Genomic DNA, 21957 nt, shown 5'->3' on the forward strand with positions numbered 1-21957 from the left:
ACAGCAGCCTTTTAAACTCACCTGAGCTAACAGGTATGTGAGCTGGTTACTCTGCTGCGCTTAAAATTTCTTTTTTGGTTTGCTACAATGCCTTTTCTGAAACGTTGTCTCCCTCTGCTGGAACACTGACTTCTTTCATTTAATGCCTGCAGACTATAAAAGAGAAACCAACCCAAAAAGTTTGGTTGATTAGTCTGTGGCATTCTTTTAAACTGTTGCTTATGGCGGTCTCTGTGAGCTTCTCAGTGACATTCAGCCATCCAGGTATCCCGCCTGCAGTAGACGGAATGTGGCAATGGAACGCTGGCTGCGCGTGTCATAATAGGCTCTGAGCCTTTATATACCTGCGCACAGCAGCAGCCACCTTCAGTCTGCTGCTGGACAGCCAGCAGCAGCAGCAGCAGGAGAGGTAATTAATCAGCAACCCTCCTGCTAAGGGTAGACAGCTGCTCGTTCCACCCCCCCCCCCGCCTTAATTGGTTCTCCTCCCTTCCAACGGTGTTGAGGCGGGTGGGAACAGCCGGGGGTTGAGGGTACTGTGCTAAAAGAGGTGGAGTTATGCAGATCTAAAACGCGTGGATTGCAGCAGCAGCAAGCCGAAAAGTGCAGGCATGTGAGGGATCTAGAGGTTGACAGCATGTCTTCTTAACGGGAGTCCAGGTGGCCATCTCCACAAATGGACTTTTCAGAATCCTTGGGTGGCACCGTAGTCGGAAACCAATTCTGGTTATCGCTTCTCGGCCTTTTGGCTAAGATCAAGTGTAGTATCTGTTCTTATCAGTTTAATATCTGATACGTCCCCTATCTGGGGACCATATATTAAATGGATTTTTAGAACAGGGAGATGGAAAAAGAGCTTGCTCTGTCCACTCCACGCATTGACCTGGTATTGCAGTATCTCCAGGACCGGTGCACCCCTTCTTTAATGCAGTTTCTAAAATCAGAAAGAATTGAATTCAATGCTTTTTGTTCATTTTGCTTGTTTGTCGGATTTTGGGATGGACTCTTTGGCTTTGCTTTTCTTCTCCTCATTGGATTTTTCATGTTAAAAGTTGCAGAAGCCAGATGACAAGCTCATTTTGGTTCAACTTCAGCAACTGTGCATTGCATTGCCATGTAATGTAATGTAATGCAATGCTATCTATCTAGCTCTCCCTCTATACTTCCTTTTGGATAAACAGACATATTAGGCAAGCATTTTGGAGCTTTCACCTAAATAACTACAGGTGGTGAGATAAGCTGCACAATATAATTGACCTTTCAGTATATTGTTGCACACACACCATCTATTTAGCAAATGCCCTTGTTATCAAGAGCAGCCTTTTAAACTCACCTGAGCTAACAGGTATGTGAGCTGGTTACTCTGCTGCGCTTAAAATTTCTTTTTTGGTTTGCTACAATGCCTTTTCTGAAACGTTGTCTCCCTCTGCTGGAACACTGACTTCTTTCATTTAATGCCTGCAGACTATAAAAGAGAAACCAACCCAAAAAGTTTGGTTGATTAGTCTGTGGCATTCTTTTAAACTGTTGCTTATGGCGGTCTCTGTGAGCTTCTCAGTGACATTCAGCCATCCAGGTATCCCGCCTGCAGTAGACGGAATGTGGCAATGGAACGCCGGCTGCGCGTGTCATAATAGGCTCTGAGCCTTTATATACCTGCGCACAGCAGCAGCCACCTTCAGTCTGCTGCTGGACAGCCAGCAGCAGCAGCAGCAGGAGAGGTAATTAATCAGCAACCCTCCTGCTAAGGGTAGACAGCTGCTCGTTCCACCCCCCCCCCCGCCTTAATTGGTTCTCCTCCCTTCCAACGGTGTTGAGGCGGGTGGGAACAGCCGGGGGTTGAGGGTACTGTGCTAAAAGAGGTGGAGTTATGCAGATCTAAAACGCGTGGATTGCAGCAGCAGCAAGCCGAAAAGTGCAGGCATGTGAGGGATCTAGAGGTTGACAGCATGTCTTCTTAACGGGAGTCCAGGTGGCCATCTCCACAAATGGACTTTTCAGAATCCTTGGGTGGCACCGTAGTCGGAAACCAATTCTGGTTATCGCTTCTCGGCCTTTTGGCTAAGATCAAGTGTAGTATCTGTTCTTATCAGTTTAATATCTGATACGTCCCCTATCTGGGGACCATATATTAAATGGATTTTTAGAACAGGGAGATGGAAAAAGAGCTTGCTCTGTCCACTCCACGCATTGACCTGGTATTGCAGTATCTCCAGGACCGGTGCACCCCTTCTTTAATGCAGTTTCTAAAATCAGAAAGAATTGAATTCAATGCTTTTTGTTCATTTTGCTTGTTTGTCGGATTTTGGGATGGACTCTTTGGCTTTGCTTTTCTTCTCCTCATTGGATTTTTCATGTTAAAAGTTGCAGAAGCCAGATGACAAGCTCATTTTGGTTCAACTTCAGCAGCTGTGCATTGCATTGCCATGTAATGTAATGTAATGCAATGCTATCTATCTAGCTCTCCCTCTATACTTCCTTTTGGATAAACAGACATATTAGGCAAGCATTTTGGAGCTTTCACCTAAATAACTACAGGTGGTGAGATAAGCTGCACAATATAATTGACCTTTCAGTATATTGTTGCACACACACCATCTATTTAGCAAATGCCCTTGTTATCAACAGCAGCCTTTTAAACTCACCTGAGCTAACAGGTATGTGAGCTGGTTACTCTGCTGCGCTTAAAATTTCTTTTTTGGTTTGCTACAATGCCTTTTCTGAAACGTTGTCTCCCTCTGCTGGAACACTGACTTCTTTCATTTAATGCCTGCAGACTATAAAAGAGAAACCAACCCAAAAAGTTTGGTTGATTAGTCTGTGGCATTCTTTTAAACTGTTGCTTATGGCGGTCTCTGTGAGCTTCTCAGTGACATTCAGCCATCCAGGTATCCCGCCTGCAGTAGACGGAATGTGGCAATGGAACGCTGGCTGCGCGTGTCATAATAGGCTCTGAGCCTTTATATACCTGCGCACAGCAGCAGCCACCTTCAGTCTGCTGCTGGACAGCCAGCAGCAGCAGCAGCAGGAGAGGTAATTAATCAGCAACCCTCCTGCTAAGGGTAGACAGCTGCTCGTTCCACCCCCCCCCCCGCCTTAATTGGTTCTCCTCCCTTCCAACGGTGTTGAGGCGGGTGGGAACAGCCGGGGGTTGAGGGTACTGTGCTAAAAGAGGTGGAGTTATGCAGATCTAAAACGCGTGGATTGCAGCAGCAGCAAGCCGAAAAGTGCAGGCATGTGAGGGATCTATAGGTTGACAGCATGTCTTCTTAACGGGAGTCCAGGTGGCCATCTCCACAAATGGACTTTTCAGAATCCTTGGGTGGCACCGTAGTCGGAAACCAATTCTGGTTATCGCTTCTCGGCCTTTTGGCTAAGATTAAGTGTAGTATCTGTTCTTATCAGTTTAATATCTGATACGTCCCCTATCTGGGGACCATACATTAAATGGATTTTTAGAACAGGGAGATGGAAAAAGAGCTTGCTCTGTCCACTCCACGCATTGACCTGGTATTGCTGTATCTCCAGGACCGGTGCACCCCTTCTTTAATGCAGTTTCTAAAATCAGAAAGAATTGAATTCAATGCTTTTTGTTCATTTTGCTTGTTTGTCGGATTTTGGGATGGACTCTTTGGCTTTGCTTTTCTTCTCCTCATTGGATTTTTCATGTTAAAAGTTGCAGAAGCCAGATGACAAGCTCATTTTGGTTCAACTTCAGCAACTGTGCATTGCATTGCCATGTAATGTAATGTAATGCAATGCTATCTATCTAGCTCTCCCTCTATACTTCCTTTTGGATAAACAGACATATTAGGCAAGCATTTTGGAGCTTTCACCTAAATAACTACAGGTGGTGAGATAAGCTGCACAATATAATTGACCTTTCAGTATATTGTTGCACACACACCATCTATTTAGCAAATGCCCTTGTTATCAACAGCAGCCTTTTAAACTCACCTGAGCTAACAGGTATGTGAGCTGGTTACTCTGCTGCGCTTAAAATTTCTTTTTTGGTTTGCTACAATGCCTTTTCTGAAACGTTGTCTCCCTCTGCTGGAACACTGACTTCTTTCATTTAATGCCTGCAGACTATAAAAGAGAAACCAACCCAAAAAGTTTGGTTGATTAGTCTGTGGCATTCTTTTAAACTGTTGCTTATGGCGGTCTCTGTGAGCTTCTCAGTGACATTCAGCCATCCAGGTATCCCGCCTGCAGTAGACGGAATGTGGCAATGGAACGCTGGCTGCGCGTGTCATAATAGGCTCTGAGTTTTATATACCTGCGCACAGCAGCAGCCACCTTCAGTCTGCTGCTGGACAGCCAGCAGCAGCAGCAGCAGGAGAGGTAATTAATCAGCAACCCTCCTGCTAAGGGTAGAGAGCTGCTCGTTCCACCCCCCCCCCCGCCTTAATTGGTTCTCCTCCCTTCCAACGGTGTTGAGGCGGGTGGGAACAGCCGGGGGTTGAGGGTACTGTGCTAAAAGAGGTGGAGTTATGCAGATCTAAAACGCGTGGATTGCAGCAGCAGCAAGCCGAAAAGTGCAGGCATGTGAGGGATCTAGAGGTTGACAGCATGTCTTCTTAACGGGAGTCCAGGTGGCCATCTCCACAAATGGACTTTTCAGAATCCTTGGGTGGCACCGTAGTCGGAAACCAATTCTGGTTATCGCTTCTCGGCCTTTTGGCTAAGATCAAGTGTAGTATCTGTTCTTATCAGTTTAATATCTGATACGTCCCCTATCTGGGGACCATATATTAAATGGATTTTTAGAACAGGGAGATGGAAAAAGAGCTTGCTCTGTCCACTCCACGCATTGACCTGGTATTGCAGTATCTCCAGGACCGGTGCACCCCTTCTTTAATGCAGTTTCTAAAATCAGAAAGAATTGAATTCAATGCTTTTTGTTCATTTTGCTTGTTTGTCGGATTTTGGGATGGACTCTTTGGCTTTGCTTTTCTTCTCCTCATTGGATTTTTCATGTTAAAAGTTGCAGAAGCCAGATGACAAGCTCATTTTGGTTCAACTTCAGCAACTGTGCATTGCATTGCCATGTAATGTAATGTAATACAATGCTATCTATCTAGCTCTCCCTCTATACTTCCTTTTGGATAAACAGACATATTAGGCAAGCATTTTGGAGCTTTCACCTAAATAACTACAGGTGGTGAGATAAGCTGCACAATATAATTGACCTTTCAGTATATTGTTGCACACACACCATCTATTTAGCAAATGCCCTTGTTATCAACAGCAGCCTTTTAAACTCACCTGAGCTAACAGGTATGTGAGCTGGTTACTCTGCTGCGCTTAAAATTTCTTTTTTGGTTTGCTACAATGCCTTTTCTGAAACGTTGTCTCCCTCTGCTGGAACACTGACTTCTTTCATTTAATGCCTGCAGACTATAAAAGAGAAACCAACCCAAAAAGTTTGGTTGATTAGTCTGTGGCATTCTTTTAAACTGTTGCTTATGGCGGTCTCTGTGAGCTTCTCAGTGACATTCAGCCATCCAGGTATCCCGCCTGCAGTAGACGGAATGTGGCAATGGAACGCTGGCTGCGCGTGTCATAATAGGCTCTGAGCCTTTATATACCTGCGCACAGCAGCAGCCACCTTCAGTCTGCTGCTGGACAGCCAGCAGCAGCAGCAGCAGGAGAGGTAATTAATCAGCAACCCTCCTGCTAAGGGTAGACAGCTGCTCGTTCCACCCCCCCCCCCCCGCCTTAATTGGTTCTCCTCCCTTCCAACGGTGTTGAGGCGGGTGGGAACAGCCGGGGGTTGAGGGTACTGTGCTAAAAGAGGTGGAGTTATGCAGATCTAAAACGCGTGGATTGCAGCAGCAGCAAGCCGAAAAGTGCAGGCATGTGAGGGATCTAGAGGTTGACAGCATGTCTTCTTAACGGGAGTCCAGGTGGCCATCTCCACAAATGGACTTTTCAGAATCCTTGGGTGGCACCGTAGTCGGAAACCAATTCTGGTTATCGCTTCTCGGCCTTTTGGCTAAGATCAAGTGTAGTATCTGTTCTTATCAGTTTAATATCTGATACGTCCCCTATCTGGGGACCATATATTAAATGGATTTTTAGAACAGGGAGATGGAAAAAGAGCTTGCTCTGTCCACTCCACGCATTGACCTGGTATTGCAGTATCTCCAGGACCGGTGCACCCCTTCTTTAATGCAGTTTCTAAAATCAGAAAGAATTGAATTCAATGCTTTTTGTTCATTTTGCTTGGTTGTCGGATTTTGGGATGGACTCTTTGGTTTTGCTTTTCTTCTCCTCATTGGATTTTTCATGTTAAAAGTTGCAGAAGCCAGATGACAAGCTCATTTTGGTTCAACTTCAGCAACTGTGCATTGCATTGCCATGTAATGTAATGTAATGCAATGCTATCTATCTAGCTCTCCCTCTATACTTCCTTTTGGATAAACAGACATATTAGGCAAGCATTTTGGAGCTTTCACCTAAATAACTACAGGTGGTGAGATAAGCTGCACAATATAATTGACCTTTCAGTATATTGTTGCACACACACCATCTATTTAGCAAATGCCCTTGTTATCAACAGCAGCCTTTTAAACTCACCTGAGCTAACAGGTATGTGAGCTGGTTACTCTGCTGCGCTTAAAATTTCTTTTTTGGTTTGCTACAATGCCTTTTCTGAAACGTTGTCTCCCTCTGCTGGAACACTGACTTCTTTCATTTAATGCCTGCAGACTATAAAAGAGAAACCAACCCAAAAAGTTTGGTTGATTAGTCTGTGGCATTCTTTTAAACTGTTGCTTATGGCGGTCTCTGTGAGCTTCTCAGTGACATTCAGCCATCCAGGTATCCCGCATGCAGTAGACGGAATGTGGCAATGGAACGCTGGCTGCGCGTGTCATAATAGGCTCTGAGCCTTTATATACCTGCGCACAGCAGCAGCCACCTTCAGTCTGCTGCTGGACAGCCAGCAGCAGCAGCAGCAGGAGAGGTAATTAATCAGCAACCCTCCTGCTAAGGGTAGACAGCTGCTCGTTCCACCCCCCCCCCCCGCCTTAATTGGTTCTCCTCCCTTCCAACGGTGTTGAGGCGGGTGGGAACAGCCGGGGGTTGAGGGTACTGTGCTAAAAGAGGTGGAGTTATGCAGATCTAAAACGCGTGGATTGCAGCAGCAGCAAGCCGAAAAGTGCAGGCATGTGAGGGATCTAGAGGTTGACAGCATGTCTTCTTAACGGGAGTCCAGGTGGCCATCTCCACAAATGGACTTTTCAGAATCCTTGGGTGGCACCGTAGTCGGAAACCAATTCTGGTTATCGCTTCTCGGCCTTTTGGCTAAGATCAAGTGTAGTATCTGTTCTTATCAGTTTAATATCTGATACGTCCCCTATCTGGGGACCATATATTAAATGGATTTTTAGAACAGGGAGATGGAAAAAGAGCTTTGCTCTGTCCACTCCACGCATTGACCTGGTATTGCAGTATCTCCAGGACCGGTGCACCCCTTCTTTAATGCAGTTTCTAAAATCAGAAAGAATTGAATTCAATGCTTTTTGTTCATTTTGCTTGTTTGTCGGATTTTGGGATGGACTCTTTGGCTTTGCTTTTCTTCTCCTCATTGGATTTTTCATGTTAAAAGTTGCAGAAGCCAGATGACAAGCTCATTTTGGTTCAACTTCAGCAACTGTGCATTGCATTGCCATGTAATGTAATGTAATGCAATGCTATCTATCTAGCTCTCCCTCTATACTTCCTTTTGGATAAACAGACATATTAGGCAAGCATTTTGGAGCTTTCACCTAAATAACTACAGGTGGTGAGATAAGCTGCACAATATAATTGACCTTTCAGTATATTGTTGCACACACACCATCTATTTAGCAAATGCCCTTGTTATCAACAGCAGCCTTTTAAACTCACCTGAGCTAACAGGTATGTGAGCTGGTTACTCTGCTGCGCTTAAAATTTCTTTTTTGGTTTGCTACAATGCCTTTTCTGAAACGTTGTCTCCCTCTTCTGGAACACTGACTTCTTTCATTTAATGCCTGCAGACTATAAAAGAGAAACCAACCCAAAAAGTTTGGTTGATTAGTCTGTGGCATTCTTTTAAACTGTTGCTTATGGCGGTCTCTGTGAGCTTCTCAGTGACATTCAGCCATCCAGGTATCCCGCCTGCAGTAGACGGAATGTGGCAATGGAACGCTGGCTGCGCGTGTCATAATAGGCTCTGAGCCTTTATATACCTGCGCACAGCAGCAGCCACCTTCAGTCTGCTGCTGGACAGCCAGCAGCAGCAGCAGCAGGAGAGGTAATTAATCAGCAACCCTCCTGCTAAGGGTAGACAGCTGCTCGTTCCACCCCCCCCCCCCCCGCCTTAATTGGTTCTCCTCCCTTCCAACGGTGTTGAGGCGGGTGGGAACAGCCGGGGGTTGAGGGTACTGTGCTAAAAGAGGTGGAGTTATGCAGATCTAAAACGCGTGGATTGCAGCAGCAGCAAGCCGAAAAGTGCAGGCATGTGAGGGATCTAGAGGTTGACAGCATGTCTTCTTAACGGGAGTCCAGGTGGCCATCTCCACAAATGGACTTTTCAGAATCCTTGGGTGGCACCGTAGTCGGAAACCAATTCTGGTTATCGCTTCTCGGCCTTTTGGCTAAGATCAAGTGTAGTATCTGTTCTTATCAGTTTAATATCTGATACGTCCCCTATCTGGGGACCATATATTAAATGGATTTTTAGAACAGGGAGATGGAAAAAGAGCTTGCTCTGTCCACTCCACGCATTGACCTGGTATTGCAGTATCTCCAGGACCGGTGCACCCCTTCTTTAATGCAGTTTCTAAAATCAGAAAGAATTGAATTCAATGCTTTTTGTTCATTTTGCTTGTTTGTCGGATTTTGGGATGGACTCTTTGGCTTTGCTTTTCTTCTCCTCATTGGATTTTTCATGTTAAAAGTTGCAGAAGCCAAATGACAAGCTCATTTTGGTTCAACTTCAGCAACTGTGCATTGCATTGCCATGTAATGTAATGTAATGCAATGCTATCTATCTAGCTCTCCCTCTATACTTCCTTTTGGATAAACAGACATATTAGGCAAGCATTTTGGAGCTTTCACCTAAATAACTACAGGTGGTGAGATAAGCTGCACAATATAATTGACCTTTCAGTATATTGTTGCACACACACCATCTATTTAGCAAATGCCCTTGTTATCAACAGCAGCCTTTTAAACTCACCTGAGCTAACAGGTATGTGAGCTGGTTACTCTGCTGCGCTTAAAATTTCTTTTTTGGTTTGCTACAATGCCTTTTCTGAAACGTTGTCTCCCTCTGCTGGAACACTGACTTCTTTCATTTAATGCCTGCAGACTATAAAAGAGAAACCAACCCAAAAAGTTTGGTTGATTAGTCTGTGGCATTCTTTTAAACTGTTGCTTATGGCGGTCTCTGTGAGCTTCTCAGTGACATTCAGCCATCCAGGTATCCCGCCTGCAGTAGACGGAATGTGGCAATGGAACGCTGGCTGCGCGTGTCATATTAGGCTCTGAGCCTTTATATACCTGCGCACAGCAGCAGCCACCTTCAGTCTGCTGCTGGACAGCCAGCAGCAGCAGCAGCAGGAGAGGTAATTAATCAGCAACCCTCCTGCTAAGGGTAGACAGCTGCTCGTTCCACCCCCCCCCCCGCCTTAATTGGTTCTCCTCCCTTCCAACGGTGTTGAGGCGGGTGGGAACAGCCGGGGGTTGAGGGTACTGTGCTAAAAGAGGTGGAGTTATGCAGATCTAAAACGCGTGGATTGCAGCAGCAGCAAGCCGAAAAGTGCAGGCATGTGAGGGATCTAGAGGTTGACAGCATGTCTTCTTAACGGGAGTCCAGGTGGCCATCTCCACAAATGGACTTTTCAGAATCCTTGGGTGGCACCGTAGTCGGAAACCAATTCTGGTTATCGCTTCTCGGCCTTTTGGCTAAGATCAAGTGTAGTATCTGTTCTTATCAGTTTAATATCTGATACGTCCCCTATCTGGGGACCATATATTAAATGGATTTTTAGAACAGGGAGATGGAAAAAGAGCTTGCTCTGTCCACTCCACGCATTGACCTGGTATTGCAGTATCTCCAGGACCGGTGCACCCCTTCTTTAATGCAGTTTCTAAAATCAGAAAGAATTGAATTCAATGCTTTTTGTTCATTTTGCTTGTTTGTCGGATTTTGGGATGGACTCTTTGGCTTTGCTTTTCTTCTCCTCATTGGATTTTTCATGTTAAAAGTTGCAGAAGCCAGATGACAAGCTCATTTTGGTTCAACTTCAGCAACTGTGCATTGCATTGCCATGTAATGTAATGTAATGCAATGCTATCTATCGAGCTCTCCCTCTATACTTCCTTTTGGATAAACAGACATATTAGGCAAGCATTTTGGAGCTTTCACCTAAATAACTACAGGTGGTGAGATAAGCTGCACAATATAATTGACCTTTCAGTATATTGTTGCACACACACCATCTATTTAGCAAATGCCCTTGTTATCAACAGCAGCCTTTTAAACTCACCTGAGCTAACAGGTATGTGAGCTGGTTACTCTGCTGCGCTTAAAATTTCTTTTTTGGTTTGCTACAATGCCTTTTCTGAAACGTTGTCTCCCTCTGCTGGAACACTGACTTCTTTCATTTAATGCCTGCAGACTATAAAAGAGAAACCAACCCAAAAAGTTTGGTTGATTAGTCTGTGGCATTCTTTTAAACTGTTGCTTATGGCGGTCTCTGTGAGCTTCTCAGTGACATTCAGCCATCCAGGTATCCCGCCTGCAGTAGACGGAATGTGGCAATGGAACGCTGGCTGCGCGTGTCATAATAGGCTCTGAGCCTTTATATACCTGCGCACAGCAGCAGCCACCTTCAGTCTGCTGCTGGACAGCCAGCAGCAGCAGCAGCAGGAGAGGTAATTAATCAGCAACCCTCCTGCTAAGGGTAGACAGCTGCTCGTTCCACCCCCCCCCCGCCTTAATTGGTTCTCCTCCCTTCCAACGGTGTTGAGGCGGGTGGGAACAGCCGGGGGTTGAGGGTACTGTGCTAAAAGAGGTGGAGTTATGCAGATCTAAAACGCGTGGATTGCAGCAGCAGCAAGCCGAAAAGTGCAGGCATGTGAGGGATCTAGAGGTTGACAGCATGTCTTCTTAACGGGAGTCCAGGTGGCCATCTCCACAAATGGACTTTTCAGAATCCTTGGGTGGCACCGTAGTCGGAAACCAATTCTGGTTATCGCTTCTCGGCCTTTTGGCTAAGATCAAGTGTAGTATCTGTTCTTATCAGTTTAATATCTGATACGTCCCCTATCTGGGGACCATATATTAAATGGATTTTTAGAACAGGGAGATGGAAAAAGAGCTTGCTCTGTCCACTCCACGCATTGACCTGGTATTGCAGTATCTCCAGGACCGGTGCACCCCTTCTTTAATGCAGTTTCTAAAATCAGAAAGAATTGAATTCAATGCTTTTTGTTCATTTTGCTTGTTTGTCGGATTTTGGGATGGACTCTTTGGCTTTGCTTTTCTTCTCCTCATTGGATTTTTCATGTTAAAAGTTGCAGAAGCCAGATGACAAGCTCATTTTGGTTCAACTTCAGCAACTGTGCATTGCATTGCCATGTAATGTAATGTAATGCAATGCTATCTATCTAGCTCTCCCTCTATACTTCCTTTTGGATAAACAGACATATTAGGCAAGCATTTTGGAGCTTTCACCTAAATAACTACAGGTGGTGAGATAAGCTGCACAATATAATTGACCTTTCAGTATATTGTTGCACACACACCATCTATTTAGCAAATGCCCTTGTTATCAACAGCAGCCTTTTAAACTCACCTGAGCTAACAGGTATGTGAGCTGGTTACTCTGCTGCGCTTAAAATTTCTTTTTTGGTTTGCTACAATGCCTTTTCTGAAACGTTGTCTCCCTCTGCTGGAACACTGACTTCTTTCATTTAATGCCTGCAGACTATAAAAGAGAAACCAACCCAAAAAGTTTGGTTGATTAGTCTGTGGCATTCTTTTAAACTGTTGCTTATGGCGGTCTCTGTGAGCTTCTCAGTGACATTCAGCCATCCAGGTATCCCGCCTGCAGTAGACGGAATGTGGCAATGGAACGCTGGCTGCGCGTGTCATAATAGGCTCTGAGCCTTTATATACCTGCTCACAGCAGCAGCCACCTTCAGTCTGCTGCTGGACAGCCAGCAGCAGCAGCAGCAGGAGAGGTAATTAATCAGCAACCCTCCTGCTAAGGGTAGACAGCTGCTCGTTCCACCCCCCCCCCGCCTTAATTGGTTCTCCTCCCTTCCAACGGTGTTGAGGCGGGTGGGAACAGCCGGGGGTTGAGGGTACTGTGCTAAAAGAGGTGGAGTTATGCAGATCTAAAACGCGTGGATTGCAGCAGCAGCAAGCCGAAAAGTGCAGGCATGTGAGGGATCTAGAGGTTGACAGCATGTCTTCTTAACGGGAGTCCAGGTGGCCATCTCCACAAATGGACTTTTCAGAATCCTTGGGTGGCACCGTAGTCGGAAACCAATTCTGGTTTTCGCTTCTCGGCCTTTTGGCTAAGATCAAGTGTAGTATCTGTTCTTATCAGTTTAATATCTGATATGTCCCCTATCTGGGGACCATATATTAAATGGATTTTTAGAACAGGGAGATGGAAAAAGAGCTTGCTCTGTCCACTCCACGCATTGACCTGGTATTGCAGTATCTCCAGGACCGGTGCACCCCTTCTTTAATGCAGTTTCTAAAATCAGAAAGAATTGAATTCAATGCTTTTTGTTCATTTTGCTTGTTTGTCGGATTTTGGGATGGACTCTTTGGCTTTGCTTTTCTTCTCCTCATTGGATTTTTCATGTTAAAAGTTGCAGAAGCCAGATGACAAGCTCATTTTGGTTCAACTTCAGCAACTGTGCATTGCATTGCCATGTAATGTAATGTAATGCAATGCTATCTATCTAGCTCTCCCTCTATACTTCCTTTTGGATAAACAGACATATTAGGCAAGCATTTTGGAGCTTTCACCTAAATAACTACAGGTGGTGAGATAAGCTGCACAATATAATTGACCTTTCAGTATATTGTTGCACACACACCATCTATTTAGCAAATGCCCTTGTTATCAACAGCAGCCTTTTAAACTCACCTGAGCTAACAAGTATGTGAGCTGGTTACTCTGCTGCGCTTAAAATTTCTTTTTTGGTTTGCTACAATGCCTTTTCTGAAACGTTGTCTCCCTCTGCTGGAACACTGACTTCTTTCATTTAATGCCTGCAGACTATAAAAGAGAAACCAACCCAAAAAGTTTGGTTGATTAGTCTGTGGCATTCTTTTAAACTGTTGCTTATGGCGGTCTCTGTGAGCTTCTCAGTGACATTCAGCCATCCAGGTATCCCGCCTGCAGTAGACGGAATGTGGCAATGGAACGCTGGCTGCGCGTGTCATAATAGGCTCTGAGCCTTTATATACCTGCGCACAGCAGCAGCCACCTTCAGTCTGCTGCTGGACAGCCAGCAGCAGCAGCAGCAGGAGAGGTAATTAATCAGCAACCCTCCTGCTAGGGTAGACAGCTGCTCGTTCCACCCCCCCCCCGCCTTAATTGGTTCTCCTCCCTTCCAACGGTGTTGAGGCGGGTGGGAACAGCCGGGGGTTGAGGGTACTGTGCTAAAAGAGGTGGAGTTATGCAGATCTAAAACGCGTGGATTGCAGCAGCAGCAAGCCGAAAAGTGCAGGCATGTGAGGGATCTAGAGGTTGACAGCATGTCTTCTTAACGGGAGTCCAGGTGGCCATCTCCACAAATGGACTTTTCAGAATCCTTGGGTGGCACCGTAGTCGGAAACCAATTCTGGTTATCGCTTCTCGGCCTTTTGGCTAAGATCAAGTGTAGTATCTGTTCTTATCAGTTTAATATCTGATACGTCCCCTATCTGGGGACCATATATTAAATGGATTTTTAGAACAGGGAGATGGAAAAAGAGCTTGCTCTGTCCACTGCACGCATTGACCTGGTATTGCAGTATCTCCAGGACCGGTGCACCCCTTCTTTAATGCAGTTTCTAAAATCAGAAAGAATTGAATTCAATGCTTTTTGTTCATTTTGCTTGTTTGTCGGATTTTGGGATGGACTCTTTGGCTTTGCTTTTCTTCTCCTCATTGGATTTTTCATGTTAAAAGTTGCAGAAGCCAGATGACAAGCTCATTTTGGTTCCACTTCAGCAACTGTGCATTGCATTGCCATGTAATGTAATGTAATGCAATGCTATCTATCTAGCTCTCCCTCTATACTTCCTTTTGGATAAACAGACATATTAGGCAAGCATTTTGGAGCTTTCACCTAAATAACTACAGGTGGTGAGATAAGCTGCACAATATAATTGACCTTTCAGTATATTGTTGCACACACACCATCTATTTAGCAAATGCCCTTGTTATCAACAGCAGCCTTTTAAACTCACCTGAGCTAACAGGTATGTGAGCTGGTTACTCTGCTGCGCTTAAAATTTCTTTTTTGGTTTGCTACAATGCCTTTTCTGAAACGTTGTCTCCCTCTGCTGGAACACTGACTTCTTTCATTTAATGCCTGCAGACTATAAAAGAGAAACCAACCCAAAAAGTTTGGTTGATTAGTCTGTGGCATTCTTTTAAACTGTTGCTTATGGCGGTCTCTGTGAGCTTCTCAGTGACATTCAGCCATCCAGGTATCCCGCCTGCAGTAGACGGAATGTGGCAATGGAACGCTGGCTGCGCGTGTCATAATAGGCTCTGAGCCTTTATATACCTGCGCACAGCAGCAGCCACCTTCAGTCTGCTGCTGGACAGCCAGCAGCAGCAGCAGCGGGAGAGGTAATTAATCAGCAACCCTCCTGCTAAGGGTAGACAGCTGCTCGTTCCACCCCCCCCCGCCTTAATTGGTTCTCCTCCCTTCCAACGGTGTTGAGGCGGGTGGGAACAGCCGGGGGTTGAGGGTACTGTGCTAAAAGAGGTGGAGTTATGCAGGTCTAAAACGCGTGGATTGCAGCAGCAGCAAGCCGAAAAGTGCAGGCATGTGAGGGATCTAGAGGTTGACAGCATGTCTTCTTAACGGGAGTCCAGGTGGCCATCTCCACAAATGGACTTTTCAGAATCCTTGGGTGGCACCGTAGTCGGAAACCAATTCTGGTTATCGCTTCTCGGCCTTTTGGCTAAGATCAAGTGTAGTATCTGTTCTTATCAGTTTAATATCTGATACGTCCCCTATCTGGGGACCATATATTAAATGGATTTTTAGAACAGGGAGATGGAAAAAGAGCTTGCTCTGTCCACTCCACGCATTGACCTGGTATTGCAGTATCTCCAGGACCGGTGCACCCCTTCTTTAATGCAGTTTCTAAAATCAGAAAGAATTGAATTCAATGCTTTTTGTTCATTTTGCTTGTTTGTCGGATTTTGGGATGGACTCTTTGGCTTTGCTTTTCTTCTCCTCATTGGATTTTTCATGTTAAAAGTTGCAGAAGCCAGATGACAAGCTCATTTTGGTTCAACTTCAGCAACTGTGCATTGCATTGCCATGTAATGTAATGTAATGCAATGCTATCTATCTAGCTCTCCCTCTATACTTCCTTTTGGATAAACAGACATATTAGGCAAGCATTTTGGAGCTTTCACCTAAATAACTACAGGTGGTGAGATAAGCTGCACAATATAATTGACCTTTCAGTATATTGTTGCACACACACCATCTATTTAGCAAATGCCCTTGTTATCAACAGCAGCCTTTTAAACTCACCTGAGCTAACAGGTATGTGAGCTGGTTACTCTGCTGCGCTTAAAATTTCTTTTTTGGTTTGCTACAATGCCTTTTCTGAAACGTTGTCTCCCTCTGCTGGAACACTGACTTCTTTCATTTAATGCCTGCAGACTATAAAAGAGAAACCAACCCAAAAAGTTTGGTTGATTAGTCTGTGGCATTCTTTTAAATTGTTGCTTATGGCGGTCTCTGTGAGCTTCTCAGTGACATTCAGCCATCCAGGTATCCCGCCTGCAGTAGACGGAATGTGGCAATGGAACGCTGGCTGCGCGTGTCATAATAGGCTCTGAGCCTTTATATACCTGCGCACAGCAGCAGCCACCTTCAGTCTGCTGCTGGACAGCCAGCAGCAGCAGCAGCAGGAGAGGTAATTAATCAGCAACCCTCCTGCTAAGGGTAGACAGCTGCTCGTTCCACCCCCCCCCCCCCGCCTTAATTGGTTCTCCTCCCTTCCAACGGTGTTGAGGCGGGTGGGAACAGCCGGGGGTTGAGGGTACTGTGCTAAAAGAGGTGGAGTTATGCAGATCTAAAACGCGTGGATTGCAGCAGCAGCAAGCCGAAAAGTGCAGGCATGTGAGGGATCTAGAGGTTGACAGCATGTCTTCTTAACGGGAGTCCAGGTGGCCATCTCCACAAATGGACTTTTCAGAATCCTTGGGTGGCACCGTAGTCGGAAACCAATTCTGGTTATCGCTTCTCGGCCTTTTGGCTAAGATCAAGTGTAGTATCTGTTCTTATCAGTTTAATATCTGATACGTCCCCTATCTGGGGACCATATATTAAATGGATTTTTAGAACAGGGAGATGGAAAAAGAGCTTGCTCTGTCCACTCCACGCATTGACCTGGTATTGCAGTATCTCCAGGACCGGTGCACCCCTTCTTTAATGCAGTTTCTAAAATCAGAAAGAATTGAATTCAATGCTTTTTGTTCATTTTGCTTGTTTGTCGGATTTTGGGATGGACTCTTTGGCTTTGCTTTTCTTCTCCTCATTGGATTTTTCATGTTAAAAGTTGCAGAAGCCAGATGACAAGCTCATTTTGGTTCAACTTCAGCAACTGTGCATTGCATTGCCATGTAATGTAATGTAATGCAATGCTATCTATCTAGCTCTCCCTCTATACTTCCTTTTGGATAAACAGACATATTAGGCAAGCATTTTGGAGCTTTCACCTAAATAACTACAGGTGGTGAGATAAGCTGCACAATATAATTGACCTTTCAGTATATTGTTGCACACACACCATCTATTTAGCAAATGCCCTTGTTATCAACAGCAGCCTTTTAAACTCACCTGAGCTAACAGGTATGTGAGCTGGTTACTCTGCTGCGCTTAAAATTTCTTTTTTGGTTTGCTACAATGCCTTTTCTGAAACGTTGTCTCCCTCTGCTGGAACACTGACTTCTTTCATTTAATGCCTGCAGACTATAAAAGAGAAACCAACCCAAAAAGTTTGGTTGATTAGTCTGTGGCATTCTTTTAAACTGTTGCTTATGGCGGTCTCTGTGAGCTTCTCAGTGACATTCAGCCATCCAGGTATCCCGCCTGCAGTAGACGGAATGTGGCAATGGAACGCTGGCTGCGCGTGTCATAATAGGCTCTGAGCCTTTATATACCTGCGCACAGCAGCAGCCACCTTCAGTCTTCTGCTGGACAGCCAGCAGCAGCAGCAGCAGGAGAGGTAATTAATCAGCAACCCTCCTGCTAAGGGTAGACAGCTGCTCGTTCCACCCCCCCCCCCCCGCCTTAATTGGTTCTCCTCCCTTCCAACGGTGTTGAGGCGGGTGGGAACAGCCGGGGGTTGAGGGTACTGTGCTAAAAGAGGTGGAGTTATGCAGATCTAAAACGCGTGGATTGCAGCAGCAGCAAGCCGAAAAGTGCAGGCATGTGAGGGATCTAGAGGTTGACAGCATGTCTTCTTAACGGGAGTCCAGGTGGCCATCTCCACAAATGGACTTTTCAGAATCCTTGGGTGGCACCGTAGTCGGAAACCAATTCTGGTTATCGCTTCTCGGCCTTTTGGCTAAGATCAAGTGTAGTATCTGTTCTTATCAGTTTAATATCTGATACGTCCCCTATCTGGGGACCATATATTAAATGGATTTTTAGAACAGGGAGATGGAAAAAGAGCTTGCTCTGTCCACTCCACGCATTGACCTGGTATTGCAGTATCTCCAGGACCGGTGCACCCCTTCTTTAATGCAGTTTCTAAAATCAGAAAGAATTGAATTCAATGCTTTTTGTTCATTTTGCTTGTTTGTCGGATTTTGGGATGGACTCTTTGGCTTTGCTTTTCTTCTCCTCATTGGATTTTTCATGTTAAAAGTTGCAGAAGCCAGATGACAAGCTCATTTTGGTTCAACTTCAGCAACTGTGCATTGCATTGCCATGTAATGTAATGTAATGCAATGCTATCTATCTAGCTCTCCCTCTATACTTCCTTTTGGATAAACAGACATATTAGGCAAGCATTTTGGAGCTTTCACCTAAATAACTACAGGTGGTGAGATAAGCTGCACAATATAATTGACCTTTCAGTATATTGTTGCACACACACCATCTATTTAGCAAATGCCCTTGTTATCAACAGCAGCCTTTTAAACTCACCTGAGCTAACAGGTATGTGAGCTGGTTACTCTGCTGCGCTTAAAATTTCTTTTTTGGTTTGCTACAATGCCTTTTCTGAAACGTTGTCTCCCTCTGCTGGAACACTGACTTCTTTCATTTAATGCCTGCAGACTATAAAAGAGAAACCAACCCAAAAAGTTTGGTTGATTAGTCTGTGGCATTCTTTTAAACTGTTGCTTATGGCGGTCTCTGTGAGCTTCTCAGTGACATTCAGCCATCCAGGTATCCCGCCTGCAGTAGACGGAATGTGGCAATGGAACGCTGGCTGCGCGTGTCATAATAGGCTCTGAGCCTTTATATACCTGCGCACAGCAGCAGCCACCTTCAGTCTGCTGCTGGACAGCCAGCAGCAGCAGCAGCAGGAGAGGTAATTAATCAGCAACCCTCCTGCTAAGGGTAGACAGCTGCTCGTTCCACCCCCCCCCCGCCTTAATTGGTTCTCCTCCCTTCCAACGGTGTTGAGGCGGGTGGGAACAGCCGGGGGTTGAGGGTACTGTGCTAAAAGAGGTGGAGTTATGCAGATCTAAAACGCGTGGATTGCAGCAGCAGCAAGCCGAAAAGTGCAGGCATGTGAGGGATCTAGAGGTTGACAGCATGTCTTCTTAACGGGAGTCCAGGTGGCCATCTCCACAAATGGACTTTTCAGAATCCTTGGGTGGCACCGTAGTCGGAAACCAATTCTGGTTATCGCTTCTCGGCCTTTTGGTTAAGATCAAGTGTAGTATCTGTTCTTATCAGTTTAATATCTGATACGTCCCCTATCTGGGGACCATATATTAAATGGATTTTTAGAACAGGGAGATGGAAAAAGAGCTTGCTCTGTCCACTCCACGCATTGACCTGGTATTGCAGTATCTCCAGGACCGGTGCACACCTTCTTTAATGCAGTTTCTAAAATCAGAAAGAATTGAATTCAATGCTTTTTGTTCATTTTGCTTGTTTGTCGGATTTTGGGATGGACTCTTTGGCTTTGCTTTTCTTCTCCTCATTGGATTTTTCATGTTAAAAGTTGCAGAAGCCAGATGACAAGCTCATTTTGGTTCAACTTCAGCAACTGTGCATTGCATTGCCATGTAATGTAATGTAATGCAATGCTATCTATCTAGCTCTCCCTCTATACTTCCTTTTGGATAAACAGACATATTAGGCAAGCATTTTGGAGCTTTCACCTAAATAACTACAGGTGGTGAGATAAGCTGCACAATATAATTGACCTTTCAGTATATTGTTGCACACACACCATCTATTTAGCAAATGCCCTTGTTATCAACAGCAGCCTTTTAAACTCACCTGAGCTAACAGGTATGTGAGCTGGTTACTCTGCTGCGCTTAAAATTTCTTTTTTGGTTTGCTACAATGCCTTTTCTGAAACGTTGTCTCCCTCTGCTGGAACACTGACTTCTTTCATTTAATGCCTGCAGACTATAAAAGAGAAACCAACCCAAAAAGTTTGGTTGATTAGTCTGTGGCATTCTTTTAAACTGTTGCTTATGGCGGTCTCTGTGAGCTTCTCAGTGACATTCAGCCATCCAGGTATCCCGCCTGCAGTAGACGGAATGTGGCAATGGAACGCTGGCTGCGCGTGTCATAATAGGCTCTGAGCCTTTATATACCTGCGCACAGCAGCAGCCACCTTCAGTCTGCTGCTGGACAGCCAGCAGCAGCAGCAGCAGGAGAGGTAATTAATCAGCAACCCTCCTGCTAAGGGTAGACAGCTGCTCGTTCCACCCCCCCCCCCCGCCTTAATTGGTTCTCCTCCCTTCCAACGGTGTTGAGGCGGGTGGGAACAGCCGGGGGTTGAGGGTACTGTGCTAAAAGAGGTGGAGTTATGCAGATCTAAAACACGTGGATTGCAGCAGCAGCAAGCCGAAAAGTGCAGGCATGTGAGGGATCTAGAGGTTGACAGCATGTCTTCTTAACGGGAGTCCAGGTGGCCATCTCCACAAATGGACTTTTCAGAATCCTTGGGTGGCACCGTAGTCGGAAACCAATTCTGGTTATCGCTTCTCGGCCTTTTGGCTAAGATCAAGTGTAGTATCTGTTCTTATCAGTTTAATATCTGATACGTCCCCTATCTGGGGACCATATATTAAATGGATTTTTAGAACAGGGAGATGGAAAAAGAGCTTGCTCTGTCCACTCCATGCATTGACCTGGTATTGCAGTATCTCCAGGACCGGTGCACCCCTTCTTTAATGCAGTTTCTAAAATCAGAAAGAATTGAATTCAATGCTTTTTGTTCATTTTGCTTGTTTGTCGGATTTTGGGATGGACTCTTTGGCTTTGCTTTTCTTCTCCTCATTGGATTTTTCATGTTAAAAGTTGCAGAAGCCAGATGACAAGCTCATTTTGGTTCAACTTCAGCAACTGTGCATTGCATTGCCATGTAATGTAATGTAATGCAATGCTATCTATCTAGCTCTCCCTCTATACTTCCTTTTGGATAAACAGACATATTAGGCAAGCATTTTGGAGCTTTCACCTAAATAACTACAGGTGGTGAGATAAGCTGCACAATATAATTGACCTTTCAGTATATTGTTGCACACACACCATCTATTTAGCAAATGCCCTTGTTATCAACAGCAGCCTTTTAAACTCACCTGAGCTAACAGGTATGTGAGCTGGTTACTCTGCTGCGCTTAAAATTTCTTTTTTGGTTTGCTACAATGCCTTTTCTGAAACGTTGTCTCCCTCTGCTGGAACACTGACTTCTTTCATTTAATGCCTGCAGACTATAAAAGAGAAACCAACCCAAAAAGTTTGGTTGATTAGTCTGTGGCATTCTTTTAAACTGTTGCTTATGGCGGTCTCTGTGAGCTTCTCAGTGACATTCAGCCATCCAGGTATCCCGCCTGCAGTAGACGGAATGTGGCAATGGAACGCTGGCTGCGCGTGTCATAATAGGCTCTGAGCCTTTATATACCTGCGCACAGCAGCAGCCACCTTCAGTCTGCTGCTGGACAGCCAGCAGCAGCAGCAGCAGGAGAGGTAATTAATCAGCAACCCTCCTGCTAAGGGTAGACAGCTGCTCGTTCCACCCCCCCCGCCTTAATTGGTTCTCCTCCCTTCCAACGGTGTTGAGGCGGGTGGGAACAGCCGGGGGTTGAGGGTACTGTGCTAAAAGAGGTGGAGTTATGCAGATCTAAAACGCGTGGATTGCAGCAGCAGCAAGCCGAAAAGTGCAGGCATGTGAGGGATCTAGAGGTTGACAGCATGTCTTCTTAACGGGAGTCCAGGTGGCCATCTCCACAAATGGACTTTTCAGAATCCTTGGGTGGCACCGTAGTCGGAAACCAATTCTGGTTATCGCTTCTCGGCCTTTTGGCTAAGATCAAGTGTAGTATCTGTTCTTATCAGTTTAATATCTGATACGTCCCCTATCTGGGGACCATATATTAAATGGATTTTTAGAACAGGGAGATGGAAAAAGAGCTTGCTCTGTCCACTCCACGCATTGACCTGGTATTGCAGTATCTCCAGGACCGGTGCACCCCTTCTTTAATGCAGTTTCTAAAATCAGAAAGAATTGAATTCAATGCT

General features: G+C 45.3%; 17 non-coding genes across 17 annotated transcripts; all 17 read left to right on the plus strand.

The window, feature by feature from the left end:
- Window positions 1–729: 729 nt before the first annotated feature.
- LOC141199437 (U2 spliceosomal RNA) lies at window positions 730–920 on the plus strand. Its single transcript, XR_012271189.1, has one exon. It is a non-coding gene; the product is annotated as a U2 spliceosomal RNA (small nuclear RNA).
- A 1121-nt stretch (window positions 921–2041) lies between these two features.
- Window positions 2042–2232, plus strand: LOC141199438 (U2 spliceosomal RNA). The gene has a single exon (XR_012271190.1). It is a non-coding gene; the product is annotated as a U2 spliceosomal RNA (small nuclear RNA).
- A 1121-nt stretch (window positions 2233–3353) lies between these two features.
- Window positions 3354–3544, plus strand: LOC141200755 (U2 spliceosomal RNA). The gene has a single exon (XR_012272466.1). It is a non-coding gene; the product is annotated as a U2 spliceosomal RNA (small nuclear RNA).
- A 1120-nt stretch (window positions 3545–4664) lies between these two features.
- Window positions 4665–4855, plus strand: LOC141199440 (U2 spliceosomal RNA). Its single transcript, XR_012271192.1, has one exon. It is a non-coding gene; the product is annotated as a U2 spliceosomal RNA (small nuclear RNA).
- Window positions 4856–5978: 1123 nt separating this feature from the next.
- LOC141199441 (U2 spliceosomal RNA) lies at window positions 5979–6169 on the plus strand. The gene has a single exon (XR_012271193.1). It is a non-coding gene; the product is annotated as a U2 spliceosomal RNA (small nuclear RNA).
- A 1122-nt stretch (window positions 6170–7291) lies between these two features.
- On the plus strand, window positions 7292–7483 carry LOC141200600 (U2 spliceosomal RNA). The gene has a single exon (XR_012272316.1). It is a non-coding gene; the product is annotated as a U2 spliceosomal RNA (small nuclear RNA).
- Window positions 7484–8607: 1124 nt separating this feature from the next.
- Window positions 8608–8798, plus strand: LOC141199442 (U2 spliceosomal RNA). Its single transcript, XR_012271194.1, has one exon. It is a non-coding gene; the product is annotated as a U2 spliceosomal RNA (small nuclear RNA).
- Window positions 8799–9919: 1121 nt separating this feature from the next.
- On the plus strand, window positions 9920–10110 carry LOC141199443 (U2 spliceosomal RNA). The gene has a single exon (XR_012271195.1). It is a non-coding gene; the product is annotated as a U2 spliceosomal RNA (small nuclear RNA).
- Window positions 10111–11230: 1120 nt separating this feature from the next.
- On the plus strand, window positions 11231–11421 carry LOC141199444 (U2 spliceosomal RNA). The gene has a single exon (XR_012271196.1). It is a non-coding gene; the product is annotated as a U2 spliceosomal RNA (small nuclear RNA).
- Window positions 11422–12541: 1120 nt separating this feature from the next.
- On the plus strand, window positions 12542–12732 carry LOC141200361 (U2 spliceosomal RNA). The gene has a single exon (XR_012272083.1). It is a non-coding gene; the product is annotated as a U2 spliceosomal RNA (small nuclear RNA).
- A 1119-nt stretch (window positions 12733–13851) lies between these two features.
- On the plus strand, window positions 13852–14042 carry LOC141200620 (U2 spliceosomal RNA). Its single transcript, XR_012272335.1, has one exon. It is a non-coding gene; the product is annotated as a U2 spliceosomal RNA (small nuclear RNA).
- Window positions 14043–15161: 1119 nt separating this feature from the next.
- Window positions 15162–15352, plus strand: LOC141199445 (U2 spliceosomal RNA). The gene has a single exon (XR_012271197.1). It is a non-coding gene; the product is annotated as a U2 spliceosomal RNA (small nuclear RNA).
- Window positions 15353–16475: 1123 nt separating this feature from the next.
- Window positions 16476–16666, plus strand: LOC141199446 (U2 spliceosomal RNA). Its single transcript, XR_012271198.1, has one exon. It is a non-coding gene; the product is annotated as a U2 spliceosomal RNA (small nuclear RNA).
- A 1123-nt stretch (window positions 16667–17789) lies between these two features.
- On the plus strand, window positions 17790–17980 carry LOC141199447 (U2 spliceosomal RNA). The gene has a single exon (XR_012271199.1). It is a non-coding gene; the product is annotated as a U2 spliceosomal RNA (small nuclear RNA).
- Window positions 17981–19100: 1120 nt separating this feature from the next.
- Window positions 19101–19291, plus strand: LOC141200679 (U2 spliceosomal RNA). The gene has a single exon (XR_012272392.1). It is a non-coding gene; the product is annotated as a U2 spliceosomal RNA (small nuclear RNA).
- A 1122-nt stretch (window positions 19292–20413) lies between these two features.
- Window positions 20414–20604, plus strand: LOC141200272 (U2 spliceosomal RNA). Its single transcript, XR_012271997.1, has one exon. It is a non-coding gene; the product is annotated as a U2 spliceosomal RNA (small nuclear RNA).
- A 1118-nt stretch (window positions 20605–21722) lies between these two features.
- On the plus strand, window positions 21723–21913 carry LOC141199448 (U2 spliceosomal RNA). The gene has a single exon (XR_012271200.1). It is a non-coding gene; the product is annotated as a U2 spliceosomal RNA (small nuclear RNA).
- The last annotated feature ends 44 nt before the right edge of the window (window positions 21914–21957 follow it).

Source organism: Phyllobates terribilis, unplaced genomic scaffold (genome assembly GCF_046119375.1).
Source record: "Phyllobates terribilis strain yellow unplaced genomic scaffold, ASM4611937v1 Scaffold_108__1_contigs__length_5656254, whole genome shotgun sequence".
In the NCBI taxonomy this organism is placed as follows: domain Eukaryota; kingdom Metazoa; phylum Chordata; class Amphibia; order Anura; family Dendrobatidae; genus Phyllobates; species Phyllobates terribilis.